Here is a 17,862-nt window from a genome sequence, read left to right as displayed (position 1 = left end):
TAGAGAACCATTCTAGGAAGATTAAATTAGAATCTCTACATAAGATGCTGGCATGAGTAGTTCTCTTGTTTTTTCTTTATGATTATTATGTGATTCTAAAGTATAGTCATGGTTGAGAACCACTCATCTACAACAATATTTTTTAAACTTTATGTGCTTTTGAATAACCTGAGCATTTTGTTAGAACATAATCTGATCAATGGGCCTGGGATAGAGCCTGGAATCTTGTATTTCTAAATAGCTTTCAAGTAATGCTAATGTTTCTGGCTTATGAGGAACACTTGTTATAACAAGGGGCCAAGCAATCATTTACTTTCTTGAAGTAAATTTTTTTTTACAAATTTATCCATGTTTAAAAGGCAGAATTATGTCATCTCGCCAGAGTTAAGAAGTCTTTTTTTTCCCATTATGCTTATTTTCTATTTTGACTTTTTCCTTGGCATACTTATATATACAAAGTTTCATAAAATAAAATTTTCACTTGCTGAGTTTCTTTTCTGACATTATTATTTTATTTTATTATTGCAGAAAAATAGTTTTTTTAGGTGTAGAAAAAAAGAGTAAAAAAATGATTTTCTTGGTGTTAAATAGGGCACTTGATCAACGTTATAAATGAACCAGACCTAAAAGAGATATATGGAATACCCCACTCAATAAAAACAAATACTTTCTTTTTCTTTTCAAGTGAACATGATAAAACATATGTTAGGCCACAAAACAAGTCTCAGTACATGTAAAAAATTGAGATCATACAAAGCATCTGACATGATGAATAAAGAGAGAAATCAATAACAGAAAGAAAACAGAATTATTTACAAATATGTGGAGAAAAACAGTTCACTCTTTGACAGTTTAAGTCTCTTTTAAACAAGGATGCCAAGAAGATTTAATAGGGAAAAAACTGGTTTCTTCAACAAATAGTACTGGGAAAACTGTATATCCACACACAAAATAATGAAGCTTGACTTTCATATCATATAGAAATTAACTCAAAATGGACAAAGACCTAAATATGAGATAAAATTATAACAATATTAGAAGAAAACATAGGGATAAATCTTTATTACCTTTTATTTGGCAATGGATTCTTAGATATGACACCAAAAGCACAAACAACAAATGAAAATTAGATAGACTGAACTTTATAAATTAAAAACATTTGCATATCAAAGGCCATTAAGAAAGCAAAAAGACAGTGTACAGATAGGATAAAATATTTGCAAGTCACATAGCTAACAAGAGTCTATTATCCAGAATATACCAAACACTCCTACAAGTCAACAACAAAAAGTCCAATTTATAAAAAAAGAAGATTTTAATAGAGATTTCCTTGAAGAAGATATACAAATAGCTAACAAATACATGAAAATATATTTAACATCATTAGCCATTAGGAAAATGCAAAGCAGAACTGTGTTAAAACCCAGCTTCACATATATTAGGAAAGTTATAATAAAACCAAAAAAAAATAAAAACAGAAAATAAGTATTGGCAAGGATGTGGAGAAATCAGAAACCTCTTACATTGCTGGTGGGAATAAAAGAATACAACTGCTGTGGAAGTTTTGTGGTTCCTGGAAAAGTTATATATAAAATTACCACATTACCTAGAAATTCTACTGCTGGCTATATGTCCAAAAAGTTTTAAACAGAAACTTAAAGAAATACTGTTGTGTAGATACTGAATACCACTATTCACAATAACTAAAATGGTGAAAACAACACCAATGCCTAAAAATAAATGAATGAAGACTGAAAGCGTGGTATACATACAGTTGTTTATTATTCAACCATAAATAAAAATGAAGTACTGAGGCACGTAATATCATCGATTAACCTCAAAAAGAAAATATTAGACTGAGTGAAGGAAACCGGAAACAAAAGGTCACATACTATATGATTAAACGTATATGAAATATGCAGAATAAGTGCATCCAAAAAAATAGAAAGCCTCTAGGAAGTCTCCCCTTCCCCCTCCCCCTCCCTTTCCCTTTCCCTCTTCCCCCTGCCTTCCCTCCTTTCTTTCCTCCCTCCTGTATAGAGAAATTAAGATTTAGTAAAGTGACTTGCCCAGGTAGCAGGTATCAGAGCCTGGACTCACACCTGTGCCTCTGTCTTGAGACCAGCAGGTGAGTGGGCACTGGTTGAGTAGCGTGTTTTCGCTCGGGTGGTCTTGCACCTGGCCACCCTGCGGGCCGGCGTGCTCTGTCTCTGCGGTTCACTGCACAGCGTGCATTCCATTCAGAAAAATAGAAGGGCTGGCGATAATGAGAAATAGGGAGTAACAGTTCAGAAAGTGTAGGATTTTCTTTTGGGATGATGAAATGCTTTGTAACTAGATAGACATTATAGTTGCACAATGTGCTAAATGTGAATGTACTAAAATTGTATACTTTAATTAATTTTGTGAATTTCACCTTAATAAAAAAGATTAATTAATGAGCCATTAAAACTTTGTCTTAGCCAAAATTTATTTTAAAATAAACTCCATATAAAACAAAAAACATACACTACTAGAAGAATACAGCATTTACAGTGCTTTAGGACAAATTTTCAAAACAAAAAGTAGTGAGAAAAGTTAATATTTAATCTACTTATTAAGTATGTACATTTCTCTCTTTATTCAAATGATTCCCATAACATGGTCACAAGATAGCATAATCACTCTAAAACAGATGGCCTCCATATCGTAAGCCATCTAGTCAAGACCTATTTTTGTCTAATGCAAGAAAAAGCACCATTTAAACAATGATTCTACCATGTTTCTTTCTTTTTTAAAATAAATAAAGGTCATGAAAACACTGTACTACTCTGATGTTCAATATAAGAGCCACATGTTATTATCAAGCTTTTGAAATGCGGCTAGACCAAATTAAGATTTGCTGTTAAGTGTAAAATTTTAATAAAATTTCAAAAAAGATTTCAAAAACGTAGTTCAAAAGATGGCTGTCAAATACCTCATTAACACTTTTATTTATTGATTGCATGTTAAAAAATACTATTTTGGATATCTCAAGTTAAATAAAATAAATTTTTAAACAATATTCCTTTATTAATTTTTAACAAGAAACTTAATATTTGATGTAAAAATTAAGTCTGCAGATGGGTAATATATAAAATTCATAGCCTTTGGAAATGTCTGGTATTATGGACTGAATGTTTTTATATCTTCCTCAAATTGATGTGTTGAAATCCTAATCACCAAAGTGATGGTTTTAGGAAGTGGGAACTTCAAGAGATGAAGTCATGAGGATGAAACTCTCTTGTAATGGAATTAGTGCCTTTATAAGAAGAAACAAAAAAGTGATTAACTTCTCCCTTCCTCATGTAAGGATGCAATGAGAAGATGGCCATTTGCAAACCAGGAAGCAGGTCCTCATTAGACAGCAGATTGGTGGGCACTTCCAGGCTGCTATAACAAAAATACCATACCATAGAAATTTATTTCTCACAGGTCTAGAAGCTAAAAGTCCAAGATCAAAGCACCAGCAGATTCCATGTCTGGTGAGGGCTGCTTGCTGTTAACTTTAATGGCAAAAGGAGTGAGGAGTCTCTCTCCAGCTTCTTTTATAAGGACACTAATCCTTTTCATGAGGGCTCCACCTTCATGGTCTTGTCTACTCCCAAAGGACCCACCTCTTAATATCATCAGCTTTGGAGGTTGGAATTTCAACATATACATTTTGTGGGGGAGACACAAACATTCAGACCATAGCAATATGACTACTCACAATATTTACAGAACTGTTAATTTTTAAAAATGATTTCCCTTGCAAAGGTATTTTTTAAAGGTAAGGCCTCAAAGAAGGATTGTGTCGGGTACATCTGACAATATGCATAGAAAATGCTCAAAAATAAATTTGTTTGGAGGTGGTATTTCTAAAAAGGCAGATCAAAAAGGGTTTGCATTTACTTTTTCCCCTTCCCACCTCCAAAATTTAGTATATGCTACTTAGAGGAATAAACTTGGTGAAGAAGGGAATAATATATCCAATAGTTGCTTTGTGTTTTCATTAAGTGCATTTACAGGTCCTGTGAGAGACAGTGCAACTCCCAAAAAAAAGATGAAATCTAATCCCAGGGTTCTCATTTTACCCCAGAGAGAAGTAACTTGGGAAAGATAATGAACTTTCCCCATTTCCTCATTTTCTTTATGAGAACTTAACAATCAAAATCCCATGATATTTTCCTGCCAATGGGAAGATAGGCCTAACTTCTAATATTAGGAAGAAAGAGTAAGAAGGAAAAATGTGTTGGCTCCATCATAAAACTTCTTGTCTCAATTTGGTAAGATATTTATCTTTGTCTTATGAACTGAAAGTGAATATCAAGTGGGAAAAGACTTGTCCTACATTTTCACAATTAAGATGAGTACTCAAGGAATATTATAGAACAATTATGCTAAGCATCTTTGGGCTTAAAAACAATAGAAAACAAAACTGTACCATAATACTTTTGATAGAGTTTATAGTAATAATTTTAATTAATAATAACATCAAAAGACAATTATAGACATGGCCCAAATGCCAGAAAGCAGGTAAAAATTCATTGATATTAATCTATGGGCTTCATACTACCTCTACTTCCTAATTTCCTGTTAATTATGTAGAGTCAATGGACATCTGCTGAAACAGTTTATACCAGTGTAATGCTTCATGAAGAAAGAGTATATGTCAATTTTGTTTATTGTTTTTAGCCTGTCTGACTCACATTATGTGTCAAAGTTTTTGAATTGTTAAACTAAGCAATTGTTCCTCCCAACATGTCATGAACACTAGCTGGTGTGAACTAGAAAGAGAACTACAATATTTGGGGTTACTTCCTTTTATAATACACATAATTGTATGTCCTGCATAGACTCCCAAATACTATCATCTAGGCTATACACAAGAGAAATGTTCACCCATTTGAAAAAGATATGACTGATGAAAGGTATATTTTTTCACTGAATAGAGCTAGAAACGTTGACAATCTGGAAATCACTCTTTATACCCGGTGCCACTGTCTTACCATTTATCTTGAGTCTACTTTCTACTTACCATCTATCTCCTCTTACACAGTTCTAGGTCTTGAAGCCATCCTCTTTATATCAAAGTTATATAAAAGCCTCTAAACTGGTTTATCTACATCTATTAATGCTTTATTCAAAACCTCCCTCATGGTACAGTAACAATGTCTTATTAAATTTGTTATTCAAGTTATTATTATGCATAAAGTTCTCCATTAACTTCTCACTCTAAGATATAGTACAAAATCCTTAATTCAATATGTGATCCTATGTCCTTATATGATTTCTTTATATGATCTAGCTCCCATTCACCAGGCTCCTACAGAATCAGTTTTCCTTCTTCTTTACTCACCAGCCATATCAACTTTCATTTATTTCCTCTCAAATGTAACTTCTACTTTGCTTGTTCAAATACCATACGTTTCCTATATTTTAATACCAATTCTTAGGCAGAGATCAGTGTCCAGCAACTTGAACTCCAACTTATGGCCTCTCCCAGCCTCAAAGCTATATTAACTGCAGTAAAGGGCTCAGCCCAGTGATGAAAGAAGCATAAAAACTAGCCTCCATTCTGGACTAAATCCCAGGATCTGTGCATTTTTTTCACTTGCTACATAAGAAACAAACATTTTCCTTAAACAAATATTCAACAGCTAAGTGGAATATTAGCTGTTTTAAGTTGATTAAAAGTGCACTTAAAACAACTTAAAAGTGCACTACAATTAATTTTGCATTTTAGAAATCTGAGTATGTATAAGCAATTTACTAAATTAGTCAACATCACTAGTCATTGCTGTGTATCTACTCTTTTCCAGAATAATGTCCACCACTTCTTGAAGTCCTAATGTATGCCAGACATTGGTCAATGATTTATATATATTGTTCCAATTATCATTCATAATAGTCAAATGTGATGTTATTATCCCTATACTACAACTGAGGGGTAAGTAACTTAAGAAAACACATAGTGAATACAGAACTCAATTCTAGTCTTAGGTGTTTACTCCAAGACCTTTCTCTCTTCCCTCTTGCCTTAGCTTTTTCCCTCTGGAAAATATTGCATTGCTGAAGACTAAGTTACTTACAGCTCTCTTTTTAAAGTCAGTGTCTCTGCAGCAGTTGCATGCTGCCTCATAATTCCCTTGCATCGTACCATTCTCATTGTACCTAATGAGAGAGGTGTCCATCTCTGACAACCCTAAGAATAGTGAATCCTGCAAACATTTCAATAAAACATGTATTCCTATAGAGTGACAAGTTCCCAGATGGAACCTTAATTTGCTTTTCTACAGGCAAACAAAAGCTCACTAGAAGCTTGTTGCTTTAAAAAGAGTCCACTAGAGCTTTCCAAGAGAAGAAGCATTGTCCTGAATTTTCCCTTCTCCTTGTAATAAAAGAGAATAAGGCATCCTTTATTGTAGAAATAAACCAAAAGAATAAAAGAAAAGAATGAGGCCATAATAATCCTTCTATCTATTTTTTCTTTATTTTTCTTTCCACCCTTGTATATGCTTGTCTCTTCTAATCACCATTGGATAAGATTCTGGAATCCCTACTAATTTTGGTATTCATTTAAAATTCCAACTATGTATCATTTTTGTTATTTGTATCTCTTTGTTTATTGCATATTATTAGAGTTCAAATTTCTCTCATTTAATATACATATTTGAGTAAAAACTCAGAAACGGAATCATCAGATTAAATAATAATAATAATAATAATAATAATAATAATTGTCTTATTCTTAAGAACATGCACTTAAAGGGCTGATCTTTGTATTCCCACTAATGGACTTCAGTAGGTAAATAATTTCTTTCTTGATCTCTCTTTATGAACACAGTCAGGGTCCATTACTTGTATTCTCTTGATTTAGTCAAAATTTCTAATCTGAAATGGACTTTTTTCATTATTTCTTATCAATTAAAGGTTTACTTATGGTGATGTTAATACTGAGTGTCAACTTGATTGGATTGAGGGATACAAAGTACTGATCCTGGGTGTGTCTGTGTGGGTGTTGTTAAAAGAGATTAACATTTGACTCAGTGGGCTGGGGAAGGTAGATCCACTCTTAATCTGGAGTGTACAATCTTATCAGCTGCCAGCGAATATAAAGTAGGCAGAAAAATGTGAAAAAGCAGGACAGGCCTAGACTCCCAGCCTACATCTTTCTCCCGTGCTGGATGCTTCCTGCCCTCGAACATAGGACTCCAAGTTCTTCAGTTTTGAGACTCCGACTGGCTCTCCTTGCTCCTTAGCTTGTAGACAGGCTATTGTAGGACCTTGTGATTGTATAAGTTAATACTTAACAGTCACCCCTTTACAGATGTAGATATAGATATAGATATAGATATAATCTATCTATCTATATATATATACACACACACACACACACATCTCTATTAGTGCTGTCCCTCTAAGAGAATCCTGACTAATACATTTACATTTAATGGTGATTGATTCTTAAATGTGTTTTTTTAACTACTTTCACAAATTATTGTTTAAGACATAGTTTTCACTACTAATGTCTAAGATTCACTTGGTACCTTAATGCCTTAATGACTCCTCCTAAAGGTAATAACAGCATACATCATCTGAGGTTGTCAAAAATATTTTTCATGCACCAGTCATATTTTGTCTTCATAGTTAACTTCTTAGAATTTTTAAAAATTGCATATTTCCATGCATGTAATTTTTCTGCTATTCCATTTAAATGTTCAACAAATAGTTATTGACTATCAATTCAATGTTCAAAGTGAGAAGACTGGGTAAAAAATAAGACTAAAACGTTTAACATTGAAAAGTACTTAGTTTTGTTATTTTTCATTATGTAGAACATTTTTATTTCATTAAAAATTAATTGGAAGCATATATTCAACCCGAATTTCTCAGTGCCAAAGTGACCAAACTGAAGTGTTTTCAAGTGATTAGAGTATAGTAACTTAACTACTAAAAGAGTTAACCATGTAGTTACTGATATGACAACAAAACGACAAACTCAAAGTTAAAATCAGATATCCTGGCTACAACTACAAGAACTATAGTTCTGTAGGTGTATGAACATGCACAAATTATTTAATACCTTTCTGATTTAATTCCCTTATCTGAAAATGGGAACCTAATATACATGCTATCTAATTCCATGATTGATAAAAAGATTCAACTTGAAATTCTCATATAACTGGTATATAAACAATGACATCAGCATGTAAGTATAAATATTGCAAAGTGTTCTTTAAATAAGAATAGAATATCAAAATGTTTAATATTCCCACAAACATTTTGAATAGGATATGATTTTCTTTTTGAGAATTCTTTAAAGTATAACCCATTCCATATTCTCTGTATCTATTAAATTTCATATGGTGAATTCTAGACAATTCTTATGCACTATAATTGAGAACAATGATCTCATTATTGCAGTCATACATTCATACCTTCATTCATCCATTTATTAAACAAACATTTATTGAGCATCTTATGTGCTTCAAGCTTTTGGTATCTGTCTGGGTATAGGAAAAAAATAGTGACATGGTCCCTGCTCTTATAAAACTGTATGTGAGGTTATGTATATAATTGAAACACACATAAAATATGCTGAAATAGAGGTACACAGTATATTGTTTGTGAACATTGAGGGTTAAATAAATTATTCAAATCAAGATATATTCTAGGGTTCTCAGTCAAGGCACTAATTTCCAATTTGCCTCACAAATTCTCTGTATAGCAAATTCAGGAAGAGCAATATTAACTGGTCTGAGGTTCAACCTCTCTCTCTGTCTCTAGTAACAATCCTAAAAAAGTATGAGAATGTGAAGATTTAGAAAATAACAGGGAAAGGAAAAAAATTTAAAGGACCTGGGTAACATAACAAGATAAATAACAAACAACTCAGATATTAATCTTAACATGGAATAAAAAAATTCATATTTTAACCAAATAAGAAAAAGATTAAAATCGATAACATTGAACACCTATTACATCCTACATTTTAGGCACCACATTTATATATATTATCCTATTTTAAAACTTGAAAAAACATTAAATTAAAAATTATTGCACTTACTGTTTTTTGCTTGTTTGTTTGTTTTATTTTACTTTAAGTTATGGGATACATGTGCAGAACGTGTAAGGTTTGTTACATAGGTATAGACATGCCATGGTGGTTTGCTGCACCTATGAACTCACCATCTACATTAGGTATTTCCCCTAATGCTATCCCTTCCCTAGCCCCCCATCGCCCAACAGGACATTGTGTGTGATGTTCCCTTCCTGTGTCCATGTGTTCTCATTGTTCAACTCCCATTGATAAGTGAGAACACGTGGTGTTTGATTTTCTGTTCCTGTGTTAGTTTCCTGAGGATGATGGTTTCCAGCTTCATCCATGCCCTGGCAAAGGAAATGAACTCGTCCTTTTTTAGGGCTGCCTAGTATTCCATGGTGTATATGTGCCACATTTTCTTTATCCAGTCTATCATTAGTGGGCATTTGGGTTGGTTCCAAGTCTTTGCTATTGTGAATAGTGCTGCGATAAACATACGTGTGCATGTGTCTTTATAGTAGAATGATTTATAATCCTTTGAGTATATACCCAGTATGGGATTGCTGGGTCAAATGGTATTTCTGGTTCTAGATGCTTAAGGAATCATCACACTGATTTCCACAATGGCTGAACTAATTTACACTCCCACCAACAATGTAAAGTGTTCCTATTTCTCCACATCCTCTCCAGCATCTGTTGTTTCCTGACTTTTTAATGATTGCCATTCTAACTGGTGTGAGATGGTATCTCATTGTGGTTTTGATTTGCATTTCTCTAATGACTGGTGATTATATATATATATATATAAAATATATAGTATATTATATATACATATTACATATATAAGATATAATATATTATATATACATTATATATATATATATATAGCACTTGTTTTATTGTGGCATATCTGAAGTGTTGAAAGATTAAGTCGCCTAAACTAAAACAAACTAAAAACCATAGCTTTTAAAAATTCCAAATCCTATATATCTCTTCTAAAACACATACCTAGTCTTAAAATAAAACAATACATGCACCCACAATTCTCTAACATATGAGTGTTTAGGTGTGTATGATGAAGCTTCTCAATCTTGCTCTTTAAACTTAATCTCTGATTCTTTACACAATTTATTGTATGTCAAATTGCAATTATATTGAACAAAAGAGTTTATCTCCTGTGGTGAAAGATAATTTTCCATCCGAGTTAGTTATTTAGTCCTGTTACATAGAAGGCATGTCATAGGCAAGAACAGAAGTTATTTATTCATACACTGGGAAGAAAATTACTTTTGGCATTTTCACTTTCCTTGTTAAATAAATATTATCAAGTAGGTACTGAATGTCTGCTATGTATTCAGAATTCACCTACCCTCTGTGGTAGGACCTGTAAAGTTATCACATGCTGTATAGCATAAAGGTGACTTATGACAAGGAAAAGAAAAAGCTTCTTCCAGAAATTGGGATTCCAGTGTAAAAATATGAGTACTATTTAAATAAGTAAAGGGAAAAATGTATGGAGGGTAGTCTCTGAAGACACAGACAGAATAAAGCAATAGAAACCAAAAGAAAATTGACATAGTCACTGGAACAGTGGTTCAAGGCCCATAATAAGGCAATTCAACATATTATTTGTTCAAATAAAATATGGATTTCTGCCAGGCTTCAATTTTCTAAAAATCATATTTAATCTTGTAACAGTTTTTTTGCCATTTATACTATTACATTTAATTAGAGCAAAGTTTGCATTTAACACATAATCTTTTTATAAACATTAAATAGAAAAAAGAAACACTATACTTGAATTATGACACAATGTTTTTTAAAAATTTTCATTAATGACGTAGGTCATCTAGATTTTTAGAGATGTTATAATACAAATAAAAGTTTTTCTCATAAATAATCGAACACAGAATCTGAATTGTAACATTTGAAGGGTCTTTGGTTTCTCTCACCATTCCTATTCAATAATGTACTTAAAAGTCCTAGCTAATGAAAATTTAAGACCAGCAAAAGAAATAAAAGTTATGTAGACTGGGAAAAAATACAAATGTCTTTTCACAGATGACATAACTGTCTATGTAGAAATCCCAAAGAATTAACAATAACAATAACAACCACAACAAAAAAATTCCTGGAATAAGAAATTGCCAGGTTGCAGGATACATAGTATAAAAAAGTCAATTGCCTTTTTGTGTACCATCAATAAATAATTGGAATTTGAAATTAAAAACTCAATACCATTTACTTTAGCAGGATTGTTAACATATAATATACAAAGTAGTCTTTAAAGTCAACAATAAGGAGAAAAATAAAATTAAAAATGAGCAAAATAGGCCGGGCATGGTGGCTCATGCCCGTCATCCTAGCACTTTGGGAGGCTGAGACGGGCAGATCACCTGAGGTTAGGAGTTCAAGACCAGCCTGGCCAACATGGTAAAACCCCGTCTCCACTAAAAATACAAAAATTAGCTGGGCACAGTGCTGCAAGCCTGTAATCCCAGCTACTTGGGAGGCTGAGGCAGGAGAATTGGTTGAACCCGGGAGGTTCACATAAAACTTATATTAAATAAATGTGTATGCTTTTCTCCTGTTGATCTGTCTTATGTCAATTTAATTATTGGTTCCAAAAAAAACCCTAAGAGGGTAGTAGTTAAATTTTACCTTCACTACATTCATCATCTTTAATACCATGCACACAGCAGTGACCTTGTCATTTGCAGCAAATGCAAATTGTTATTATCTCAATTTCAGTCATCGCACTCTTTGAACCATATTCCACATGTCTAGTACTAGGACCTTGATATCAATAATATTTTGACCTTGCTTTAACCTCAATTGATTAATCTTAACAACTTTTCACGATGTCTCACATTTCTCCTTCCCTTTTTCTCTTTCCTACTAGTTTAAATGCTAAGTTCAATTATTTCAACTACTTCATTGCATACATTATAAATTTCTTGACCTTCTCTTTCTGTCTTATTTGGCCAAACCTTCATGCAGGTTATATCCAATTTTAAAGCTACTTCATGCCTACAGGTGTTCCAATGAACTTACAAGAAGAAGGAGAAGGAAGAGGAGGAGGAAGCAGGAAGAAGGTAGGAAGAGGAGATTGATGAAGCTCATCTCACTTTAATTTTATGACTACAAATCTCTTATAAGCCCTTAAATTTAACTAGAAATCACATATAGTACCTAATTGATTAATGCTTCTGGGCCTCTGATGACTTTTCAAACTTTCTCATTTTCCTCAAAATTCTAGCATTGCTACACCATTCTCTCTTTAGTTGATGAACTTGTTTCCTATTTTACTGAAAAATTTGAAGTAATCATTTTTTTCTTTAAGCTTTCCCACCACAATCAACCCACTGAGCAACATTTGTGACCATTTAACTTGGCTTCCCTCTTGCTGTGTAAAACTTTTTATGCTCCTATTTAAGGCCAGTTTCTCCCTATATGTCATTCTTTCCTGACTGCTTAATAATATTGCTTTAGAAAATTAAATACTTTATTTCCTTCATCATTAAAATTTTTTTCACTAATGGATTGCTTCTGTCAATGAAAGACATTGTTATTTGTGGTTTTGATTTGCATTTCTCTAATGACCTGTGATGATGAGCTTTTTTTCATGTTTATTGGCCACATAAATGTCTTCCTCTGAGAAGTGTCTGTTCATATCCTTCACCCACTTTTTGATGGGGTTATTTGTTTTTCTCATACATTTATTAAAGTTCCTTGTAGATTCTGGAGGAATAGGAATGCTTTTACGCTGTTGGTGGGAATGTAAATTAGTTCAACCATTGTGGAAGACAGTGTAGCCATTCCTCAAGGATCTAGAACCAGAAATTCCATTTGACCCAGCAATTCCGTTACTGGTTATATACCCAAAGGATTATAAATCATTCTACTATAAAGACACATGCACAGGTATGTTTATTGCAGCACTATTCACAATAGCAAAGACCTGGAACCAACGCAAATGCCCATCAATGATAGACTGGATAAAGAAAATATGGCACATATACACCATAGAATACTATGCAGCGATAAAAAAGAATGAGATCATGTCCTTTGCAGGGACATGGATGAAGCTGGAAACCATCATCCTCAGCACACTAACACAGGAACAGAAAACCAAACGTCACAGGTCCTCACTCATAAGTGGGAGTTGAACAATGAGAACACATGGACGCAGTGAGGGGAACATCACATACCAGGGCCTGTCAGGGGTTGGGGGACGAGGGGAGGGAGAGCATTAGGACAAATATCTAATGCATATGGGGCTTAAAAACTAGATGATGGGTTGATGGGTGCCACAAACCACCATGGCACATGTATACCTATATAACAAACCTGCACGTTCTGCACATGTATTCCAGAACTTAAAGTACAATTTTAAAAAAAAGATAGTGTTGTTTGTTTCATCTTAAAAAAAACAAAATAAAACAAAATAAAACCAAATACACCAAAAACTTATTGATGTTTTCTTCTGTAACTACTGTTCTACTTCTCTGCTCTGAGAATCTGCTCTTATTCTTCTCAAATTTTCTCCTATCTCCCTCCAAACTGTTCCAATCAGTTTTTGCTTCAATACTCTACCAAAACTGCTGTTTTAGTGGTCACCAACATCTGGATTTCAGAATCTGATGGTCAGTAATCAGTCTTAATCTGATTTCGCCACTAGTAGCATTTGGCATTAGAGATTACTATAGATATATGTGATAGGGTGATATGGTTTGGATCTGTGTGTCGACCCCAATCTTTTTTGGATTATAATCCCCAATGTTAAAGGTGGGGCCTGGTGGAGGTGATTGGATAGATCATAGGAGTGGATTTCTCATGAATGATTTAGTACCATCTCTTGGTGCTGTTCTTGTGATAGTGAGCTTTCATGAGATCTGGTTGTTTAAAAGTGTGTGGCACCTCCTTCCCTCTCTCTTGCTCATGCTCTGGCTACATGACTTCTCCGCTCCTCTTTTACCTTCTGCAATGATAGTAAGTTTCCTGGGGCCTTTCCAGAAACTGAGCAGATGCCAGCATCATGCTTCTTATACAGCCTCCAAAACTGTGGGACAATTAAACCTCTCTTCTCTATAAATTACTCCATCTCAAGCATTTATTTACAGCAATACGAGAGCCGGTGAATAGAAATGGGCTGTCAGCACCGTTTCTTGTTAATTTTTTTATGAACTAGGACTGCAGGTACTTTGTAATTCAACCTGGTTCCCTCCTTATTAGTGAATTCACATGTATTTGGAATGGGTGACAAAGTGGATTCATGGATTCATATTACTAGGAAGTAAACTAGATACAGACTTAAAATCTTCAGGGAAAAAATGGCTATAAAATGCAAGAGAAACATATTCTTGGTCTATTGTACCTTAATTATGAGAATTAAGAAAAGTGACTTTATCTCTGGACCTATATATTTAATGTTTTAAAACTAAAAGTCAGAAGAGATTTCTTCAATGATTAATTGAATTCAGCCCCTTCAATGACAGCAACAGCTCATAATTACTGACCATTTCCTATGTGCCATGTGCCATCCTAAGTGTCTATTTTTCATTTTCTCATTTAGAGCTCATGAATGGGGAACACATAAGTCACATAATTTGCCCAAAGTCACACAGTTAGTATGTGCTAAATCTTGAATCTGGAGCTAAAACTACTTAACTCTAAAGCAACTAATATGCTTATGGCACTAAACCAGGCTGTGGAGTTTGGAGTTTGAAATTCAGAGACGGGCCAAAAACTGTCTCTGATAACTCAAAATCCACAGTTGAGTGAAGTTCTTGTTGCCACTAAAGTTTGTCATTTAGACAACTTATCTCTCACAATCAAGATGTGTTACTTAAAAATCAAGAAAAATAGAAGTAGTTTTAAAAATTGCAAGCTAAACAGCAAAATAATCAGTAGAGTAAACAGACAACCTACAGAATGGGAGAAAATATTTGCAAACTATGCATCTGGCAAAGGTCTAATATCCAGAATCTATAAGGAACTCAAACAAATCAACAAGCAACAAACTAACAACCCCATTAAGGAATGGGTAAAAAACATGAACAGACACTTCTCAGAACAAAATATGCACATTGCCAACAAGCATATGAAAAATGCTCAATATCACTGATTATTAGAGAAATGCAAATCAAAACAACAATGAGATATAATCTCACACCAATCAGAATGGCTGGTAGCATTCTTTTTTATCAAAAAGTCAAAAAATAACAGTTTCTGACAAGGTTACACAGTAAAAGGAATGCTTATACACTGCTTGTGGAAATGTAGTTCAGACACTGTGGAAAGCAGTTTGGAAATTTCTCAAAGAACTTAAAATAGAAAACAATTCAACCCAGCTATCCTATTACTGGGTGTATACACAAAGGGATATACATCATTCTACCATAAAGACACATGCATGTGTATGCTCATAGCAGCACTATTCACAACAGCAAAGGCATGGAATCAACCGAGATGCCCATCAACAGTGGACTGGATAAAGAAAATGTGGTACATCTACACCATGGCTACTATGCAATCATAAAAAAGAATGAAATTGTGTCTTTTGCTGCAACATGAATGGAGCCGAAAGCTTTGTGAAGGTTCCATTCACAAAGATGGGAACAGTGGACACGGGACTCTACTTAAGGGTGGAGGTTGGGAGAAGGCTGAGGATTGAAAAACTACCTATTGGATATTATGCTGATTACCTGGATGACAAAATTATCTGTACACCAAATCCCTGCAACACACAATTTACCTGTATAACAAATCTGTGCATGTACCCCTTGAAGCTAAAATAGAAGTTGGAAAGAAAAAAATGCAAGTTAAAAAGAAAAAAAGGAGCTTTAGAGATTCTTTGTAAAAATCAAAATCTTTTTGAAACTTTATAGAAACTTTGTAGTAATGAGCTAATCCATTCAGCGTTTTCTCTCCTGTAATTACAGCATATAACCGTTACCTCCTCAAACATTTTTTCAAAATGTTTATTCAGAACAATGATCCAGACAAAAGTTGATTATTTGAGGAAACATTCTGTCTCTAAGGTCTGTATGATAGTGTATTCAATGAATACATCTAATGCCATTCAAACCATTCAAGTACTAACTGAGCTTACTTAGTACTATGAGCTCACAATTACCTTAGGGCCACAAAACTTAAATACTCTTAAACAAACCCTAATATATAATCGCTTAAATGTCTCCTACCAACTCTATTTAAAACTCAAAATAATTCAGACTCTTTCCCCATTACGCAGAGTTGTAGTTCTGTAGACTTCTGTACCATAGCCAATACTTCTGCTACAGAAACTTCAGTTATGAATGCAGAAGAAAAAAGTGTTAATGTAAGAACATTTCTAAAATTAAAATGTAAAAATGTTATATATGATTTACAATTGCATCATATCTAATAACAAAACCACGACCACAACCACAACTACCATATCAACAAAAAGAACTAAAGATGTCGCTATGCAAGCACTGAAAATATACAGCAATGTAGGAATAATTAAATAATTAGGATGCAACAACATAATGGGATGTTATGCAATCATTAAAAATAGTTTCAAAATTGTTTAAGGTAGCATCATACAATAGAACCATCAGCAATAATGAAATTTTCTATATATGCACTGTCTATTACAGTTGCCAATAGTCACATGCAGTTATTGAGCCTTAGATATGTGACTAGTGTGACAGATTAATTTTATATAATTTTAATTAATTTAAATTTGAATTTGAGTTTATATTCATTTTCAGTTTTTATACACAATCATGTAACATGCTTGTACTTACAAAGGAGAAAATTTTTAAAATGGAGAAAACATTGGCAGTGAGTAGGAAAATTAAAATAAACCTTTGTGCTCATAGTAAGACAGATTGGAGATATTACCTCACACATATATATCAAAAGAGTGTTTAGGCTCAGTTCTTTTTCAAATAATGCACTTGTTTTTATTTAAAATATTGAGCAAGCAAATGGAAGGTAGCTCATTTTTCATTATTTTAGGAATAAACATTTTCATTTGAAAATATATTTAAATAAAAATATTTAAATAATAATCTTTTAAGTTATTTAAAAAATTACGTGTATTGTTCCTCTGTATAAAATGATTATATTCATTCTCTTTTATTTCTTTTGTTTCAAATGATAACAAAATTGATTCTTCGATTAGTATTCATGCATATGTTATCTGACTCATTGGTTACAATATTATAATCTGTCAATCATAATGCCTAGTGATAATGATGATACATAAAGTGTTGTTTCCAGAAAAATTTGGAAAATGTTACTGGACTTTCTAACACATCACGACAAGAAACCTACAAACGTTTGACAAGAAATCAAGCTTTATTTTTGAAAACCAAAATCCATTTCAGTTCTTATGATGAATTTATTTATTTTATCATTCTTTCTATTATTTCTAATTCCCAATCAATGGTGAAAGTTTATTTCTTCTGAGAAAGAAGTTTATTCTCCATCTCGTAGCATTAACAATGAACCAATATAATGAAATATCATAAAACAAATATTCAATTACAAAACATAATGGGAGCTTCCCCTATATTAAAATGTCCCTAGTTATTGAGTAATATCAGATACTTGTTATGCTCAATAGTCTATGAATAATTTATAGCTTACTCTGTTATTTGACAACAACATTTTTATAAATAAGATTCCTCAGTGTTTTACAATTCTGATTATAGTTTGGTAAAGGCTTTCATTAATGCCCATATTTATGGACTTATGAACAAACTTTGATAACATATTGGGCTTTAAGGGGTTGCTGTGAGTTACTTTTGACATTGTTTATTGAA

At 33.1% G+C, this 17,862-nt stretch overlaps 1 long non-coding RNA gene across 2 annotated transcripts in view; it reads left to right on the top strand.

Annotated features, from left to right (window-relative positions):
• Positions 1-16,306, top strand: part of LOC129525161 (uncharacterized) — a 314,405-nt gene extending 298,099 nt beyond the window's left edge. For both annotated transcript variants that reach the window (XR_010135209.1, XR_008669272.2), the window contains one exon: positions 12,083-16,306. This is a non-coding gene — a long non-coding RNA (uncharacterized lncRNA). The remainder of the gene's footprint in view (positions 1-12,082) is intronic.
• The last annotated feature ends 1,556 nt before the right edge of the window (positions 16,307-17,862 follow it).

The sequence above is a fragment of the Gorilla gorilla genome, chromosome 8 (assembly GCF_029281585.2).
Source record: "Gorilla gorilla gorilla isolate KB3781 chromosome 8, NHGRI_mGorGor1-v2.1_pri, whole genome shotgun sequence".
Taxonomy (NCBI): domain Eukaryota; kingdom Metazoa; phylum Chordata; class Mammalia; order Primates; family Hominidae; genus Gorilla; species Gorilla gorilla.
The sequence above is the reverse complement of the archived record's forward strand: the minus strand, read 5'-3'. Positions and strand labels throughout refer to the sequence as shown.